Raw genomic sequence first — 18799 nt, 5'->3', positions numbered from 1 at the left:
ATGTGTCAGAAGTCTACCTTTGGCATTGTAGGCTAGGTCATATCAATAAGAACAAGATAAACAGGTTGGCTCAAGAAGGAATTCTTGAACTTGGTGATTGTAAATCACTTTCAACCTGTGAGTCTTGTCTTCTTGGAAAGATGACCAAGTCACCTTTTACTGAAAAAGATGAGCGAGCCAGTGAACTCTTGGATCTGGTACATTTTGATGTATGTGGACCTATGAGCTCAAGTGTAAGAGGTGGATATTTCTACTTCATAACCTTCACAGACGACCTATCGAGGTATGGGTATGTCTACTTAATGAAGCATAAGTCGGAGTCATTTGAAATGTTCAAACTATTCCGAAATGAGGTAGAAAAATAAACTGGGAAGTGTATTAAAATTCTTCGATCTGATCGAGGAGGTAAATACCTTTCTAATGAGTTTCTGACATATCTAGGAGAGAATGGGATTCTCTCTCAGTGGACTCCTCCTGGAACACCACAGCATAATGGTGTGTCTGAAAGGAGAAATCGGACCTTATTGGACATGGTTCAATCCATGATGGGGTTTGCTGGTTTGCCGATCTCCCTCTGGGGATATGCGCTCGAATCGGCTTGTTACCTTCTAAATAGAGTTTCGAGTAAGTCTGTAGCCAAAACGCCATATGAGATATAGATAGGACGTAAGCCAGTACTCTCACACCTTAGGATTTGGGGGTGTCCGACTTATGTTAAACGTTTAATTACAGACAAGCTTGGATCTAAGTCTGACAAGTATAATTTTATAAGGTACCCAAAAGAGACCAAAGGGTATTATTTCTACCTTGCTGATGAGCAAAAGGTGTTTGTCAGCCTTAAGACAATCTTTTTAGAAAAAGAGTTCCTTAATGAAGGAACTGTTGCCTTGAAGGTCGAACTTGATGAAGTTCGACAGGTGGAAAAACCGACACATGTTATTGAACCTGAACCGGATTTGATTAGATCAGATCCGAAGCCCATTGATTATGCACCCTTAAGACGGTCTGGTAGAGTATCACATCAACCGGACAGATACTATGGTTTCTTGATCCTGGATGGCGATCCTGTCAAACTTGATGAAAATGATGAGGATCCGATCACCTACATGGATACAATGCAGAGACCTGACTCTGAGAAATGGCTAGAGGCCATGAAATCCGAAATGGAGTCCATGAAGGTCAACGATGTGTGGACATTGATTGACTCACCCGAAGGAGTGAAACCCATAGGGTGTAAGTGGGTCTTCAAGAGGAAGAGGGACGCAGACGGAAAGGTGGAGACCTATAAAGCCCATCTGGTTGCCAAGGGATATCGTCAACATTATGGTATAGACTATGACGAGACATTTTCTCCTGTGGCAATGCTCAAATCCATTCGAATTATGCTTGCGATAGCTGCCCATCTAGACTATGAAATCTGACAGATGGATGTGAAGACAGCTTTCCTAAACGGAGAGCTGGACGAAGAGGTGTATATGATACAACCTGAAGGGTTCACATCCACAGATGAATCTAAGGTATGCAAGCTACAAAGGTCCATTTATAGACTTAAGCAGGCATCTCGGAGTTGGAACATACGTTTTGATAGGACGATCAAAACGTATGGCTTCGTTAAGAATGGAGAAGAGCCCTGCATTTATAAGTGGGCTAATAGTCCAATAGTAGTATTTCTTGTATTGTATGTGGATGACATTCTCTTAATCGGAAATGATATCCCTGCATTACAGGGAATAAAGATTTAGCTATCATCACAGTTCTCCATGAAGGATCTGGGAGAAGCTTCCTACATCCTAAGGATGAGGATCTATAGGAATAGATCCAAAAGGTTGCTTGGCTTATTTCAGTCCACGTACATTGATACTATGCTAAAAAGGTTCAGTATGGAGAATTCCAAGAAAGGTTATCTATCGATAGGCCATGAAATTTCTTTCTCGAAAAAGGATTGTCCGACAACACCTCAAGAGAGAGAGCGTATGGGTAGGATTCCATATGCTTCGACAGTGGGATCTATCATGTACGCCATGACATGTACACGACCAGATGTGGCATACTCACTAGGGGTAGTGAGTAGATACCAATCTGATCCAGGGGAGAATCACTGGAAGGTTGTTAAAACCATCCTAAAGTATTTAAGAAATACTAAGGACTAGTGGCTTGTATATGGTGAATCGGACTTGAGACTTATAGGGTTTACAGACTCTAGTTTTCAGTCTGATCGCGATGACAGCAAGAGTGTGTCAGGATTTATTTTTACCCTTAATGGTGGTACTGTCTGCTGGAAGAGTTCCAAGTAGCACACTATGGCTGATTCAGTATGCAAGGCGGAGTATATTGCTGCATCAGATGCTGCCAAAGAAGCGGTGTGGCTGAGAAAATTCATCATCGAGCTCGGAGTAACACCCTCCCTTGTTGGTCCAGTTTTGCTTTACTGTGACAGCTCTGGAGCCATTGCTCAGGCGAAGGAACCGAAGGCACACCAGCGGACGAAGCATATTCTGCACCGCTACCATCTCATCTGGGAGATCATGGATCGAGGTGACGTCAACCTTCAGAAGATCGACGGAAAGGAGAACCTGACCGACCCATTCACTAAAGCCATTGCGGTGAAGGAGTTCAACGACTACAAGTCGAAGATGGGTATTAGATACTGCACCGATTGGCTTTAGGCCAAGTGGAAGATTGTTGGGAATAGTGTCCCTAAGTCAATCGTCAGCCTGTTGACGGTTGTGCTCCTTTTGTATTAGTACATGAATTATAAATAAATAAAAATTATTTTGATATTTTTTCATCACAAATGTTTCATCTTCTAATGAACTCCTGTGTTGTGGTGAAGTCCTTAGGACTATTTAGACTCGGCAAAGGAGGATTTATCGCTTAGTCCTTAAACCTGTTCGCGATCAAATGATACATTGTTACCAAGGACGACAACGTTTATCGAGCATAGGTCGTTGTGTGCCATATGGGTTGGTTGTTCTCATAACCAAGGAGTGTGGAGACACTGGTATGGCATACAGGTGAGATGTAATGGTACATCTGCACTGAACGTGACCAACTCCAGAGCTATTTCTGCTGTCAAGATTTGCTCCGATGGGATATGGGTATAAATGTCCCTCCGATCTGAGACCGCCACGGTGACTTGCAAGCAACTCACTGTATTAGGCACTGGACTACCTGAATTTCTAATTCAGTGATGGAAGGTTGCTGGGTGTAGTCAAGTACTTGACTTATCGATGTGTGTGTCAAGATGGGATTAACCACTCCAGTTTAGGAGTTGTGTACAGTCGTGTTTCTATTTAGCAAAACCTTGGCAAGGGTAGTCCTAGTGAGGAGTCACAGGACTAATTGAGTTGAGCACGATTCGGATGATCTCATCAGGGTTGACAGTTTAACCCTGAGTCGTCCTAAACACAGGGGTTAAAAGGGATGAATTATGCAGTAACCATATTCACGTAGGTTCTGAATGTTGTGATTGCGACTATTCGATCTATCCGGTCGTCGGGTACCATTGCTAGATGGTCACTTCAATTAGTACAGGAATTAGTTCCTGTACTACCGGCTTAGGTTCGAACCTACGGGATCACACACATTAGAGGTTCCTTTCTGATCTGATGGCTGATTATGAGTCTTATGTGTCTGGAACTCTATGATTGAGAATTAAGATTCTCTGATCATGAGTTCTATACATTTTGGGTACCGGGGTCAAAATTTTGAATTTCAAATTTTGAATTTGAAATTTGAACTTTTTGATCAGGATTTCATATCGATGGTCTCTGATGCCTAATTGCCCATCGAATTTGGACTCAATATTTATGAGAGGTTTAATTAGTGATTTGATCGCTAATTAACTCAATTTGATTGAGTAATTATTTTTAGATCAAGTCCAATTAAATTGGATTCAGTTTGGATTGATCCGATTAGGTTAAGTGTTGATCTAATCGCTAAGGTGGTTTAGTCCCTGATTTGATCAGGAGTTAGGCTTAGTTAATTTTTGATTTGATTAGAATTTTATTGAGCCTAATTAAGTCTAATTGTGATGGGTTTAATCTGATCTAATTGTGCTTAACCTATTTTAATTAGGTTGGCTCAATTTGAATCAAACCACCTTGTTTTAAATTCCCTGCGCCACCCAACTTCCTTGCGCCCATTTGAATTCACGAGAAAAAATTTTCTCGTGAATTTTCTCCCATGCAAAGCTCTCTCATGCTCATGTTTCTGTGCGCCAATTATTTGGATTAACTTGGTTTGTTACCCATCCAAATTTAAAGGAGTTTTGAATTTGAATGGATAACCAAATAACCATGCGCCAACTTATCTTCTTTTGTGCGCCCCATATTCCACACGAGAAATAGTTTCTCGTGAAAGTCTCCATGCACAAAAAAAAAAAAAGGCCACACCATCTCTTCTTTCTCACACAAATGGATGAGGATAAGATTGGTTGACACTTGAATTCAAATTTGATTTAAATTTAAGTGAGCAACCACCTCTTCTTATCCACTCACACGCTTTCAACATCTCTTGCGATGTTTTATAAAATGAGAAAGGGAGGGGGCATGAAAAATGAAAGAAAGAAAAGATAAGGGGCATGGGGAGGTTCTAAAAAAATTTTGAAGTGTTTAAAATTTATCGAGAGGAGAGAAAAAGGAGAGAGAAGTGGGTGCAGGGTTTTTGGTGTGTACCCTAGGGTTTCTACCTAGGATTCGGGAAGTGAGATTGGTGTGCCACGAGTGTCGTGAGTCCATCAAATTTCAGGAAGAGATCCATCAGCCTCTCAACCAATCGTGCAAACGATCTGGAGCATCTGAGGAGTCGGCACACATCGATCGAAGGAGTTCGATCAACATCAGCCATCAAAAGGGTGAAATCACGAACTAGCATTCGTGAGGAGCCGATCAGACGGAAGCTTCGTGTGGACGATCCGCAGAGGTCAAACACTAGTGTGGCTGCGACGTGACGATCAGAGCCCCCCGATGGTGATCAGATTACGGTGATCGACTACCCGCAAATGGTGATGTGTTCTAAACACAGTACAGTAAAAAGTTTACTGTTTCAAATTTGAATTTTAAATTTAAATGCATGCTGTTGTATCATATTTAGATCCTAGTGTAGGATTAATTAGTATTAATTAATGAGATTAATTAATAATTCCGCTGTAAAATAGTAATTTTGAAAAAATTTTAAAATTACCATTTTGCCCCTGCACTGAATTTTCGCTTCACTCAATGATCAGAGTACCCCTGAACAAAAAGATTATTTTGTCAAATAAAAAAAGTCTAATAGGCTTACCTTGATAGCTATTAAGAAGTTTGTTTCTGAACATCTTCTAAGTGGTCTATTAGAGACCAGTAATGCTAAAGAGCTATTTAATGCCATAGGACAGAAATATCTTATATTTGAGAATGTTGAGTTTGGATGCCTAATGAAAGAACTGACAACCATGAGTTATGATAATATTGGGAGAGTCAGAAAATATATTCTGAATATGGTTCATCTCCAAACCAAACTTAAGGATCTCAAAATTGATCTGCCTGATTTTTTTCGTGTACTTCATGCTTTGAATTTTTTACTTACTGAGTTCTTTCAGATCAAAACTACTTATAATACTCAAAATAAAATTTGAAGTGTTAATGACTTGATCATCAAATATGTTGATGAGGAAGAAAAGCTTAAGAAAAAAAGAATGAGAGTGCCCTTCTTTCCATCCAATCTAAATCCCATTCTGATAAGAGTTCTGTAAATTAGAAAAGACATAAACCTACTGCTTCTAAATAATTTAAGGGTGCAAAAGGATATGGTAACAACTCCAGTCAAAATCATTCTGTAGGAAATCCCAAAGTTGCCATTGAAAAAAATATCAAGTATTTTCACTGTAAGAAGAAAGACCATATAAGGAGTCAGTGCTACAAGTTCAAGTCTTGGATAGAAAAGAAAAAAAAAAAGGAAGATAAACCCCTAGCTCTTGTTTGTTATGAATCAAACCTAGTTAGTATCCCTATTGATTCCTGATGGATTGATAGTGGGCCACAACTTGTGTTATCATTTCTTTACAAAGGTTCATAAGCAAATAGAAACCAAGTCTGAAGGAGGTCAAGCTGAAAGTAAAAAATGATCTTGAAGTTGAAATAGTATATATAGAAGCTGTCAAGTTATTTTTAGAGTTTGATTTTGAAATTTCTTTGGAGAACACCTTTTATGTACCTTCTTTTAGAAGGAATTTGATTTTTGCTTTCTATTTAGACAGGCTTAGATTTGATTTTGATTTTCATAATGAAAAAATTAATTTGATGTTTAACTCTCAGATTGTTGATTATGGTATTTTAAATGATGGAATATATAAATTATATTTAGCTTGTGATAATCTCTATGCTTCTTTAAATGTTAAGAATGCAGTAGTAAAGTATGCTAAGACTAAAGATAGATCCTCTATATTATGGCACAAGCACTTCGAGCACATATTTAAGAAAAGAATTGAGAGATTGATTAAGGATGACATCCTATCTGCCTTAGATTTTAGGGACATAGAGACTTGCATTGATTGTATTAGGGGTAAACTGACTAAGATTAAAAAGAAAGGGATAATTCATAATTTAGATCTTTTAAAAATAATTCACACTGATATTAGTGAACCTTATTTCTCTACAATCTGTGGTAATAAATATTTCATCATATTTATTGATAATTTTTTTTGTTATGATTATCTTTATTTAACTAAAAAAAATCAGATTCTTTTGAAAAATTTAAAATTTTTAAAATAGAAGTTGAAAAATAATTAGAAAAGATCATCAAGATCGTGAGATCTGATCGTAAGGGTGAGTATTATAGCAAGCATGATGTGGCAAAGCAGTATATGGATCCATTTGCCAAATACTTACAGAATTATGGGATTATTATCCAATGTACCATATCTGGTAGCCCTGAGCAAAATAGTATGATTGAGAGATGTAATCGCATCCTTAAAAATATGATGAGGAGCATGACAAGTAGATCTAACTTGCCAGAATATCTGTGGGATGAGACTCTTAAAACTATCTTGTATATTCTTAACAGAGTTTTCAATAAATCTATGCCTAAAACACCTTTTGAACTTTGGACTGATAGAAAATATAGCTTAAATCATTTTTAGGTTTGGGATTATCCTGAAGAAGTAAAAATATAAAATCGGATAGAAAAAAAGACTAATCCTAGAACCAATCATTGTTATTTCATTGGATATTCAGAACATGCTTAAAGATACAGGTTTTATAGTCCTAAAAGAGGTAGCAGAATTGTAGAATCACAGACTGCTAAATTTTTAGAATTGATGTGGCTGATGTTGAATTTTCTCCGATTGTTAATATTGATACACTACAAGAATTTGGCAATTTAGAGAAAGACATTTAGCAACGTCTAAGATCGGTTGGTATGCCGTCACTAATAGTGACGGAATCATGACAACATATGACAAACTATAAAAGTTATTGCTGAAATACTCGCAAGGCAGAATCATGACAACATAATGACAAACTATAAAAGTTATTGCTGAAATACTCGCAGGTGCATTAGTGACTAATTCATGATGGATTCGTAATGATTATAAAATGTATAATAGTAATGGAATATTGATAGAAAAATATCCATCACTATAATTGGCCTGTACTATTCACATATTTTTACTAACGGCGTAGTGATAGAATTGCGACACTTTTCTGATAAAAGAGAGACAGAACAGCAACCACATAGTGACAACACTCAAACATAATCGTTGTAGTACTTGCAGGTGATCTAGCGATAGATTTATGACAGAATAATGACTGCTATATGATTCATAATAGCGACGGAATGGTGATGGATATGCTTTAGTAGCTAAAATTATCGTGTAATTGTCACGTAATATTAGGAACGGTGTAGCAACAGAACAGCGATATTTTTCTGATAAAGGAGAGAAGGAACAGTGACAACATAGTGACAACACTCAAACATTGTCACTATAGCACTTGCAGATGGCCCAGCGACAGATTTGTGATAGAATAATGACCGCTATATGATTCATCATAACGACGGAATTGTGACTGATATGCATGAGTCGCTAAAATTGGCATACAATTATCGTATAATTTTAGTAACAACATAGCGACAAAATAACGACACTATCTTGATGAAGAAGAAATGGAACAGCGACAACATAGTGACAACACTCAAATGTTGTCACTATAGCGCTCGTAGGTGATCTAACGATAAATTTGTAACGAAATAATGACCGCTATATAGCAATGAAATTATGACGGATATGCATCAGTTGCTAAAATTGGTGCATAAGTCTCACATAATATTAGTAACGGCGTAGCGACAGAATAGCGACAATGATATGAAAAAGAGAGATGGAATAGAGACTAAGTAGAGATGGATGTTGTTCTCCACATAATATCTTTTAGAAATAGTATAAAGAGTGATCATGGACAAATTCGTGATACATGTAGCGACGATACTGTGATAGATTAGCGACATATTATATATCCTGAATAGTTTTACTTTAATGGCGGAATAGCAACCAATTATCAATGGATATATATTCTCAAATAAAATATTAAAGAGAGACTAGCGATAAATTAGCAACTGTATTTTGAGAACAACAGTTGTGTAGCAACGATCGAGCGACAACAGAGAGATGAATCTTTATTTTTTATCTGCAATAGGGGCGGAATAGAAATAAAATAGAGATGAAAGTTTAAATTTAGATAATTATTTTTAGATTTATTTTTTTTAAAAATTATTCTTTATTATACTTTGAGACATCTATTAATTATGTGATTAATGTATTAAAAATTTTAAAAGAATAAGTTAGTATCATCAAATTTAATTATATCAAGTTTTTAAATTAGTTTGTTTAAATTAAATTATTTTTTATTACAGTTAATTTGCTTGTCTATTTTGTGATTTATGTATTAAAATTTTTAAGATAAATCAATTAATGTCATAAAATTTAATCCTAATCAATTATTTTGAGATTGGTTATTATCTAAAATTATTAATCATTTATTGTACTTTTATCATATATACATTAAATACTTTAAAATTACTTTAAAAATAATTTAAAACTATCTTTCGTTTACTTTAAATTAATTAAATTAATCATCTTAAATTTTAAACTGTTCAACCAATACAGAGCATACCACAAGTTTCACTCATTCTGATTTAAAATGCTTCTCGATGATGAGCTAGTTGACGGCCCTATCGATCTTGGTAGATAGTACTAATCACTTCAACTCCTACAATATTTGCCGAATTCAAAATGACCTGCTCCATAACATTGATGAGTCAATGATCTAGTGGAGCTGGACTTCTCCAGTTTACGAGCCAACAGTTTCACCAAGTCCAACGATCCTCCTAGATCATTAATTCATAGTGGCCAAAATGATTCACATTAAATCTGATGGCCCTCCTGGATCATTAATTTATTTGAAATATGCTTAATCTATTTCTGTTGTATTTAAGCTAACCCGCTTAATATGTTTAAATCCATTAAATCCAAATCGATTTAACATATTAAATCTATATATATATATATATATATATATATATATATATATATATATATATATATATATATATATATATATATATATCTTAATTTGATCTATTTAATAAATAGATTATATGAATTAAATCAAATCATCTGTCTAATAAATGATCAAATTAAATTTAAATTAATTTTTTTTATTAATATAAATAGATTAAATTAGAATTGATGGATTTTTGATCTAATTTATATTTAATTTAACTCGATTTAATTATCAATTCTACATTAATAATAGTTTAAAATAAATTAAATTTAGATTTCAAACATAAAATTTTGCTTGGCGTCTGGCAACCCGCGCTCAAGCCTCCCACTCGATTGAGACTCACCGAAGAGGAAATATTCAGCGCCATTCTCCCATCCGATTGAAACCAAAAACAGAAACGAAACAAAAGGAAATACCCAACGCGAAACCCCGGCATCCTCCCGTCGTGCAACCCTATTCGACCGTCGCAAGCCTCCCACCCGGTTGGGACTCCTGATGACAGAAAAAGGGAGAGGAAAATAGGACAACAATTGACCCTATTTGGACGCCCCAAGCCTCCCACCCGGTTGGGACTCCTGATGACGGAAAAAGGGAGAGGAAAATAGGACAACAACTGACCCTATTCGGATGCCCCAAGCCTCCTACCCGGTTCGGACTCCTAAGGATGGAAAAAGGGAGAGGAAAATCGGACGAAAACAGAGGAAAAATCCACGAAAACAGAGGAAAGACAGAAAAATTTAAGGTAAGACCTTTTCCCTGATCATTTTTTTCTTTCCACTTCTTTTTCTATTCGTTTCATTATTTTTTTTGGGGTAAGGAGAGCACTTGAGAGAGATGGAGGGGTTTCTCAGGTTCCATTTTGGGCTTTTGTCTAAAATATATGGGATTTATGGGATTCCAATCGTTTGTGCCAGTGTGAGTTGATTCTTGAGATGAAAACAAAGAAAAATATCGGGAAGATGAAGTTGGAATGGAGGGCTTTTCATTTCATTTTCTTTTTTAGAGATCTGTGGGGAAGGAGGACTTCATATAGGTATGGACCTGATATACATTGGAACGGATATAGAATGCATAAAACTATAAACTCCTCTTGAAGTTGGCTGTTTATATGCTAAGAACTTTTTATTTTAATAAGTTTGGGGTTTTAAACTCTCTTGGTTTTTTTTTAAATTTTTGCATACCTTTTGAGCATATGTTTGCTTAAATTTTGTTATTTATCACTTCATAGAATAGGCAGAGATGACGAACCAGAGTTGGATGCATCGTAGGATTTATAAGGGAATGGTGACAGATGAATTTAAAAATGAAGTTGCTAAGTTTATTGACATTGCAATTTCTAATCCATCGCACATGGAAAATGAGAAAATTCTTTACCCTTGTCTTAAGTATAAGAATAGAAAATTCTTGATACCTGATGAAGCGATGGTTCATCTCTACAAGAAAGGCTTTGTTGATGGCTATCGGACCTGGACGCTGCATGGAGAATCTTATTCTAGATCTGAGGAGTCTAATCCTAAAACTATTGATAGAGGAGTGGCAGGTGGTATGAACTCTTATGTGGATATGGTTATAGATGCCATAAGGATGCCTGAATTGAATAATGATGCTAGGGAGGATTTTGATGAAGTTCCAAATCCAACAGCTACTAAGTTCTATAAATTGCTTAAAGAAGCCGACGAGTCACTATGGGAGGGTTGCAGTATGCATACTAGGTTATCAGCGGTCACTCAGTTGTTGAATTTGAAATCAGAGTTTAGTATGAGAGAGGCATATTACAATCGAATGCTTTTAATAATTAAAAGCATGTTACCTAAGGATGAAAAGTTGCTTGAAGATTTCTATCAATCAAAAAAAATTGTGAAGGAATTGGGACTGAGCTATCGGAAGATAAATATTTATCCAAATTTTTGCATGTTGTACTACATGAATGATAGTCAGAAAATAGACTGTTCTGTATGTGGTCATCCTCGATTCAAGTCCAATGAGGAGGTGGGCAAAAAAAAATGCAATGTACCACATATGGTATTGCGATATTTTCTTCTTGCTCCTAGACTCCAACGATTGTATATGTCAAGCAAGACTGCAATGCATATGAGATGGCATAAGGAAGGGGTTCGACGTGATTCTGCTGTAATTTCGCATCCGACGGATGGGAAAGCATGAAAGCAATTTGATTTGATGCATCCAGAGTTTTCAAGTAATTGTCGGAATATTAGATTAGGTCTTTGTACTGATGGGTTCAACCCATTCACATCAAGCTCAACACCTTATTCATGCTGGCCTATTTTTTTGACTCTGTATAATCTACCTCCTGGAATGTGCATGGATAGACGTAATTTATTCCTAACATTGGTCATTCCTGGTCCGAAGTCACCTAGTAAAAGTATAGATGTTTGCTTAAGGCCATTAATCGATGAACTACAGATGTTGTGGAATGAGGGTGTTTGCACTTTTGATGCACATCGAAAACAAAATTTTAACATGAAGGCTGCATTAATGTGGACAATTTGTGATTTTCCTGCTTATGGGATGTTGTTAGGATGGAGCACATACGGTAGACTTGCATGTCCTTACTGTATGGGAGATACTAAGTCTTTCACATTAAAGGGTGATAGTAAGAAGTTATGTTGGTTTGACTGTCATCGACGATTTCTTCCCTCCAATCATACATTTCGAAAACAAAAGGATGCATTTACTAAATCCACTGTGGAGAAAAAAGATCCTATACTTCGATTGACTGGAAGGGAAGTGAAAGCTAGAGTAAAATAGTTTGATCAAATCACTTTTGCTACTAAGAGTGGTCCACAAAAATTCATTGGGTTTGGATGGAGCATAATTGGCTTAAAATAAGTATATTTTGGGAGTTACCTTATTGGTCCACGAACCTCATTTGTCACAACTTGGATGTTATGCATGTTGAGAAGAATGTATTTGATAATGTCTTTAACACTATCATGGATATTAAAGGTAAGACAAAAGATACTTTGCAAGCCCGTTGTGATTTAAAACAGTTCTGCAAACGACCAGAGCTTGAGTTAAAAGAAGTTGGAGGCAAATTGGTTAAACCCAAGGCATCCTTTGTCTTAGCACAAAACCAAATTAAGGATGTGTGCGAGTGGGTTAAACAATTGAGGTTTCCAGATGGATATGTTTCTAATATAACTCAAGGTGTAAATGTGGATGAGGGCAAAATTCATGGTATGAAAAGTCATGATTTGTCATGTATTCATGCAGAGGTTGATACGTTTGGCATTTCGTGATCTACTACCTAAGCCAATATGGAGGGCATTGACTGAGCTCAGTCAATTCTTCAGATATTTATGTATTCCTGAATTTCAAGTAAATCAGATGAAATTGCTTGAGAAAAGTATAGTAGAGTTAATTTGTAAGTTAGAGAAAATATTTCCTCCTATATTTTTCGATTTTATGGAGTACTGACCATACATTTGCCATATGAGGCAAAGGTAGGAGGGCCTGTGCAATATAGATGGATGTACCTTTTTGAGAGGTAAATCTCCCCATCATTATGTTCTTATTTTCATACATGTCGTAATAAGTATGAATTAATTAAACCTTTATGCTTATTGTTTTAGGTGCATGCATGAATTAAAGAAAAAAGTTCGCAACAAAGTTAAGGTTGAAGGTTCTGTTAGCGAAGCTTATACAGTTGAAGAAATTTTTAATTTTTGCTCGCTTTATTTTGAACCTCATATTCAAACTCGACGAACTAAAGTCCCTCGCAATGATGATGGTGGATATGTTGATATTCAAGATCGCCTATCTATATTCACATTTTTGGATCGTCCATTAGGAAGAAGTTGGAAACAATATTTGTCAGATGAAGAGATACGAGCCGCTGAGTTATACGTTCTCCTAAATTGCATTGAGGTTGAAACTTATATTGCGTAAGTTTACAGTCCATCTTATATTTACTCATTCCAATCACATAGCTATTTATTTGTACTGGTTTATGAATGCTAATAAGGTTGTCCTCGCATAAATTGCTAGAGAATTTGACAATGAATTACGACAAAATAATCCTTCCATTACTGATGCTGAGGTTGAGAAAATGCGTGAACTGCATTTCTCACAGTGGATAAAAGAGCTTGTAAGTTTTAGTTACATAATTTAATTTATTTACATGAAATGATGCAATATCATCTTGAAGCTTGTTATACTGTTGTTTCTATTTTAGGCTAACAGAAATGAAATTCAAGACCCAAAAGTTCGAAAGTTCATCTATGGTCCTTTTAAAGAAGTGCGATATTACAATGGTTATATAGTGAATGGTTATCGATTTTACACTCGTGCTCATAGGTAGAATAAGAGGACAAATAATAGTGGTGTTTGTGTTCGGGGGAACAATTATAATGAAAATGAATTAGATTACTATGGCATTGTGGAAGAGGTGTTGGAATTGGATTACATTGGATATGGTAATCGTGTAGTTATTTTCAAATGTCATTGGTTTACCCTTCACAAGGAGTTAGGATTGATAAAAAGTACAACATTGTTGATATTAATTACAAGTCAAAATTGAGTACATATGAGCCATTCATATTAGCAAGCCAGTCGCAACAAGTGTACTACACCAAGTATCCAAATTCAAAGAATAAAGAAAGAAATGATTGGTGGGCTGTTTGTAAAATGAAAGCCAAATTGTTTCCTAATGAGATATATGAAAATGAGTCAATGGAAGAGAGATCAAAAGATGATGATTATTACCAAGATGATGAAGTAGGACCATCTCACATTGATTCTGCCATAGATGATGATCTTAATGAAGCCATAATACTTAATGATGAAGATCAAACAGAAGAAGTTGATCCAAGAGAGGTGTTAAGATATGTTGATGATATTGATGATGGAGATAAGGTTGAGGATATAGAAGAAGAGGAAGAAGAGCTCCAAATGATCGTGATGATGGTGAGATGAGGGACAATGTCGAGTTGGAACCAGACGCACCTAGCGACGATGATATTAATTTTGTTTAATGTCCAGGTATATAATGTTGTGTTTTTTTAAAAGAAAAATTATTCTCTTTAGTGTTCATGTACTTATATGAGTTTTCATGATGTTTTTTACTATGTGATGCTTGTTTCAGAAAACAATATGAGGTGTTTGAAGAGTTTGAAGAATTCTAAAGAAGGAAAGTTGGCTCCAAAAAGGGGGATCACAAATATTGTGCGCAAACGTCGAAAGGGGGTGATCAACATCAATCTGGAGATGGATCTCTGTGACAATCTCCATCTAACCACACAACTTGTGAGTTGCATTTGGCACAAAATGATATCAAATAAGATAGTATTAAATGGGCACATTAACCACGATGCGGTTTTATTGATGCTATTTGGTTTTCTCAATATAAGAAATCTTTTTTACACCTCTATTACATGCCTATTTGTTTGCTTTCTCCATATGATTCTTACACAACTCATACTACCCTCTTTTTTCCCCCTTTCTTATGGTATTTTTTTATTAGATAGTAACATCTCGTCCGAACTTCAGAGAACTAAAACAGTGGCTTTCATTGTTTGTGCAATGAGTCATTGTTGTGTTCCAGCAAACATAAGAAAAGGGGTCATTGTTGTGCCAGTTTGGTCTTTAGAAAGAAGCAGTGACAAAAAAAAGAAGTGAACATGATATTGTTTAAAGCATGACATTGTGCCAGTTTGGTCATAGTTTAAAACATGATATTGTTTAAAATATGATATTGTGCCAGTTTGTTGTGCCAGTTTGTTGTGCCAGTAATGATCTTAGTAAGAACTTATTCACATAATATTAAGAGAGATATTTCAAAATGCTAGTGAAAGACTTTGCTAAACACCCCCCCTGATGGATATAATTCTGTGATGCCTTCTGTGAACTTATGGAAACAATGTGAACTTATGGAACAAACGTGGAAGATGAATGTGACAAGCCCACAAATCTTTTGCATATTGGCAAAAATTGATCAGAGAAGAGTAAGGCAATGTGCATGTTTATGTGCATAGAGTTGGATTTGAGTGTGTCAATGTGCTTCTTTGCTCGCAGGTTTCAAGTTCCACCTATGAGTGCCAGTCAATGTTTAACTGGCATGTATCATACTGATCTAGTACTGGGCCACCAGCACTTGGTATTAGGTCAACATGGCACGTACTCAGTTATTTTTTTTTAAAGTTTGACTGTGTTTATAAAGTTAGTTGAAGAATTTCAAATTAACTTCATGTTTAAAATTCTCTGTCTTCAATGTTTGCTAAATGAGATGGTTACATATTCTTTTTTCTTGATTGTACAAAGAAGTTGGTATGTAAAGCAAAAGTTTGTAGCATGGTTTTGTATATAAAGACTCCTTTTGTTCAAGAGCCTTGTGTCAAGCTAAAGTTTTTTTAACCAAAAAAAAAAAAATGGAGCATCTTCATTTACATCATGATTGCCTGCTTTTTATTTCATTTCGGTTCTATTGCCAGATTCTGACTTTTCTTGAACACAAGGTGATTTATTGGTCAATTCATTAACCATAGAAGGTGATTTAATGTGATTAATGGTCCTTTTCTTTTAAAAGAAGATTAAATAGCAGCATTTCTAATAACTGACAATAATAGCATATCTAATAACTGATCTTTACATTGTCATGACATGAATGCATAATGACATAAATACCTGTATTTTGGATAAAAATACAGCTCAAGAGACTACACCTCTAGACTTAACGGCATCTACAACTATAGTTAATGCACCTCAAGATACAACACCATTAGGGATAGTCCAAGACAATGCACCTTCAGATACAGAATATTCAGAGACAACCAAGACAATGCTACTCGAGACACAGCGTCACTACCAGAGATAACCCGAGACACAGCACCACCTACAGCAGCTGCAAATATAGCACCAGGAGAACCAGAATCGGGTCTTCAAAGATGATGAAGAGCCTGTCCTGACTGTTGTTCCTGCACATGCACCGTGAGTAAAAACAAAAGTAGGCTTTGTGGTTGTTCTATATTGTATAAATGTACATGTTGGCACTTAACTATAGTTCCTTTGTATTATTTTTGTTTTAGGGAGAAATTTTATCCTGGTGATGCCGCACGATACATCTCAAGAAAGATTTTGGATAACCTTTCAAATGGTTGTATCAGATGGTCCATGTATCCCATGGAGTTGAAGAATTCTTGTTTGATGAATTTTTGTATATATGAAACAAACTTGTTTAGTAATTGTATACTTGATTCTTATTTTTATTAATTTTAGGTTAATACTTTTTACTGATTGATGTGCTTCTATAACATTTACAGGATAATTATAAATTTGCTCCTGACCTTACAAAAGTGTATTGAAAAAGATTTTTATGAAGTTGTAGGAAGATGACTTAGTCAAAGGCTAAACTATTTAAGGAAATGGGTAATGCAAAATAATAATACAGAAGATTTGAGTGAAACAAAAGTAAAGGGCCCTTTTTTATGACTGCTGAGAAATGGACGAATTTGGTGGCGAGTGGACAAAAGAAGAATAGCAGAAGAAGTCTAAGACTGCATCAAAAAACCATTAACAGTCTGATATAAGCATCCACACAGGCAGATCTGCTACCATGTATGCTCATGGTAGGCATATGGTATGTACTTTTAGAGCTCTCTTTGGCACTAATTTTATCTGCAAGCACCTTAATTTTCGAATTTGATTTTTGATTTTTTCAATGTTTGGAGACGTGTTTAATTACACCATCAATATTCCAACCTTCCACATCTTTTTCAAATCAATATTTTTTTGTGGTAGAAGAGAGAATATTTATTTAAGCCGTAACAAAAGATACATTGTAGCAACAAACCAAAATAGAGGACTTGAGAAGATAGGAATTAACAGCATTAGTATTTTTTCATTTCTTTTTTTACCATTATTGTTGACATTTGAGTTCAGATCAATGTTTGGAGACATGTTTGAAGTAATTATTGTTTCCTTTATGATACTTTTTCATAAGCATAGAGCATTAATTTATAGTCTTTAAATTATTATAGAAATGATGCTTGACAGATCGATATGTCACAAAGAGTTGTTTGAATACACTCACAAGAGAAAAGATGGTACCTTTACATCTGAGAAAGCAAAGATAGTGAGTGTAAGTATTTTTCTTCTTTTGTTCTTTTCTACTTTGCGTATATTTATTGTCGTAAGGCATGTTGTCATATTAATTGTTTATATATTGAATTTTTTTTTGATTTTATATTGCAGGAGAAATATGATACTATCATGCGACAGAAGTATGGTGAGGATCTATCTTCTTATCTTTCTTTGGATGAGGAGGCTTGGTTGGCTGTTGCGGGACCGTTCAAAAAGGGTAGAATATTTGGGTTAGGTTATACCTTAGTTCCTCCATCCAAATCCAACAATCCATCATCTCAAAATAGCATCGTTGGTTGTGGTGCACAGCCACATTCGAACGATGAGGAGACGAGGGAGATGCATCTTATGTGGGAGAATATGGATAAGTTAAATCAGAATATTCAATACAACAAAATTCAATAGGTCGGTTCTTTTTGCACAACAACAATCTATAGACCGGATTCTTCATGGCTTGTCTCAATTGATACATCCACAACCACCACTGACATCATCTGGATCGACAGCTGAGAATTCTCCTAGATCTTCGGATACGACTCTGACTACAGCTCCATGACGATGGTCATTTGCTTGGTGGGCTGCTCTTCCTGGATGGATGCCACCACACCCATACACTCCATCTACATTTCCTTCGACAGCTCAAACTCCAACTCGACCTCGGATAGTTGAAAAAATATAATTTTTATATCTTTCTTCATTTTTTGTGTTATATCATACTTATACATGGATGTATGATGTTTAGGGCTCTACTTCAAAGCAACATGTGTCAGAGAAAGATAGAAGTGGATATAGCTGTGGTAGAGGGGATACAAATCTAGACACTTCATAGTTTATTTTGTGCCATTTGTCTTGTTTTGGATACTTTATTGTTTGGGTATTTCATATGTTTTAGACATATGTGATTGACATTATATGTATTCTATGTGTATTTACACATACTTATGGTATTGTGAACATTATAATTTATTGATTTTAGATAAAATATTATAGATTTTATGATTGAGTGTATCTTGTGAAAATGGAGGAATTGATATTGCTTGACGCAGGAAATAGGAGATTGGATATTGCTGGATATTATTAGTTATATAGGTACTAATTTTAGGTATTGAAAAAATAGGAAGAAAAATTAAAAATTTTAGTGATAAAATAGAGACGGACTGTCGAAG

General features: G+C 35.6%; 1 long non-coding RNA gene and 1 pseudogene across 1 annotated transcript; both read left to right on the top strand.

The window, feature by feature from the left end:
• Positions 1 to 9928: 9928 nt before the first annotated feature.
• Positions 9929 to 18582, top strand: LOC109505769 (uncharacterized). Its single transcript, XR_002164512.3, has 4 exons — positions 9929 to 10278; positions 14641 to 14801; positions 17531 to 17631; positions 17745 to 18582. It is a non-coding gene; the product is annotated as an uncharacterized lncRNA (long non-coding RNA).
• On the top strand, positions 11088 to 14471 carry LOC140856913 (uncharacterized; annotated as a pseudogene).
• Positions 18583 to 18799: the final 217 nt, after the last annotated feature.

The sequence above is a fragment of the Elaeis guineensis genome, chromosome 4 (assembly GCF_000442705.2).
Source record: "Elaeis guineensis isolate ETL-2024a chromosome 4, EG11, whole genome shotgun sequence".
Taxonomy (NCBI): domain Eukaryota; kingdom Viridiplantae; phylum Streptophyta; class Magnoliopsida; order Arecales; family Arecaceae; genus Elaeis; species Elaeis guineensis.
Note: the sequence above shows the minus strand (reverse complement) of the source record. Positions and strands in the feature narration are given on the sequence as shown.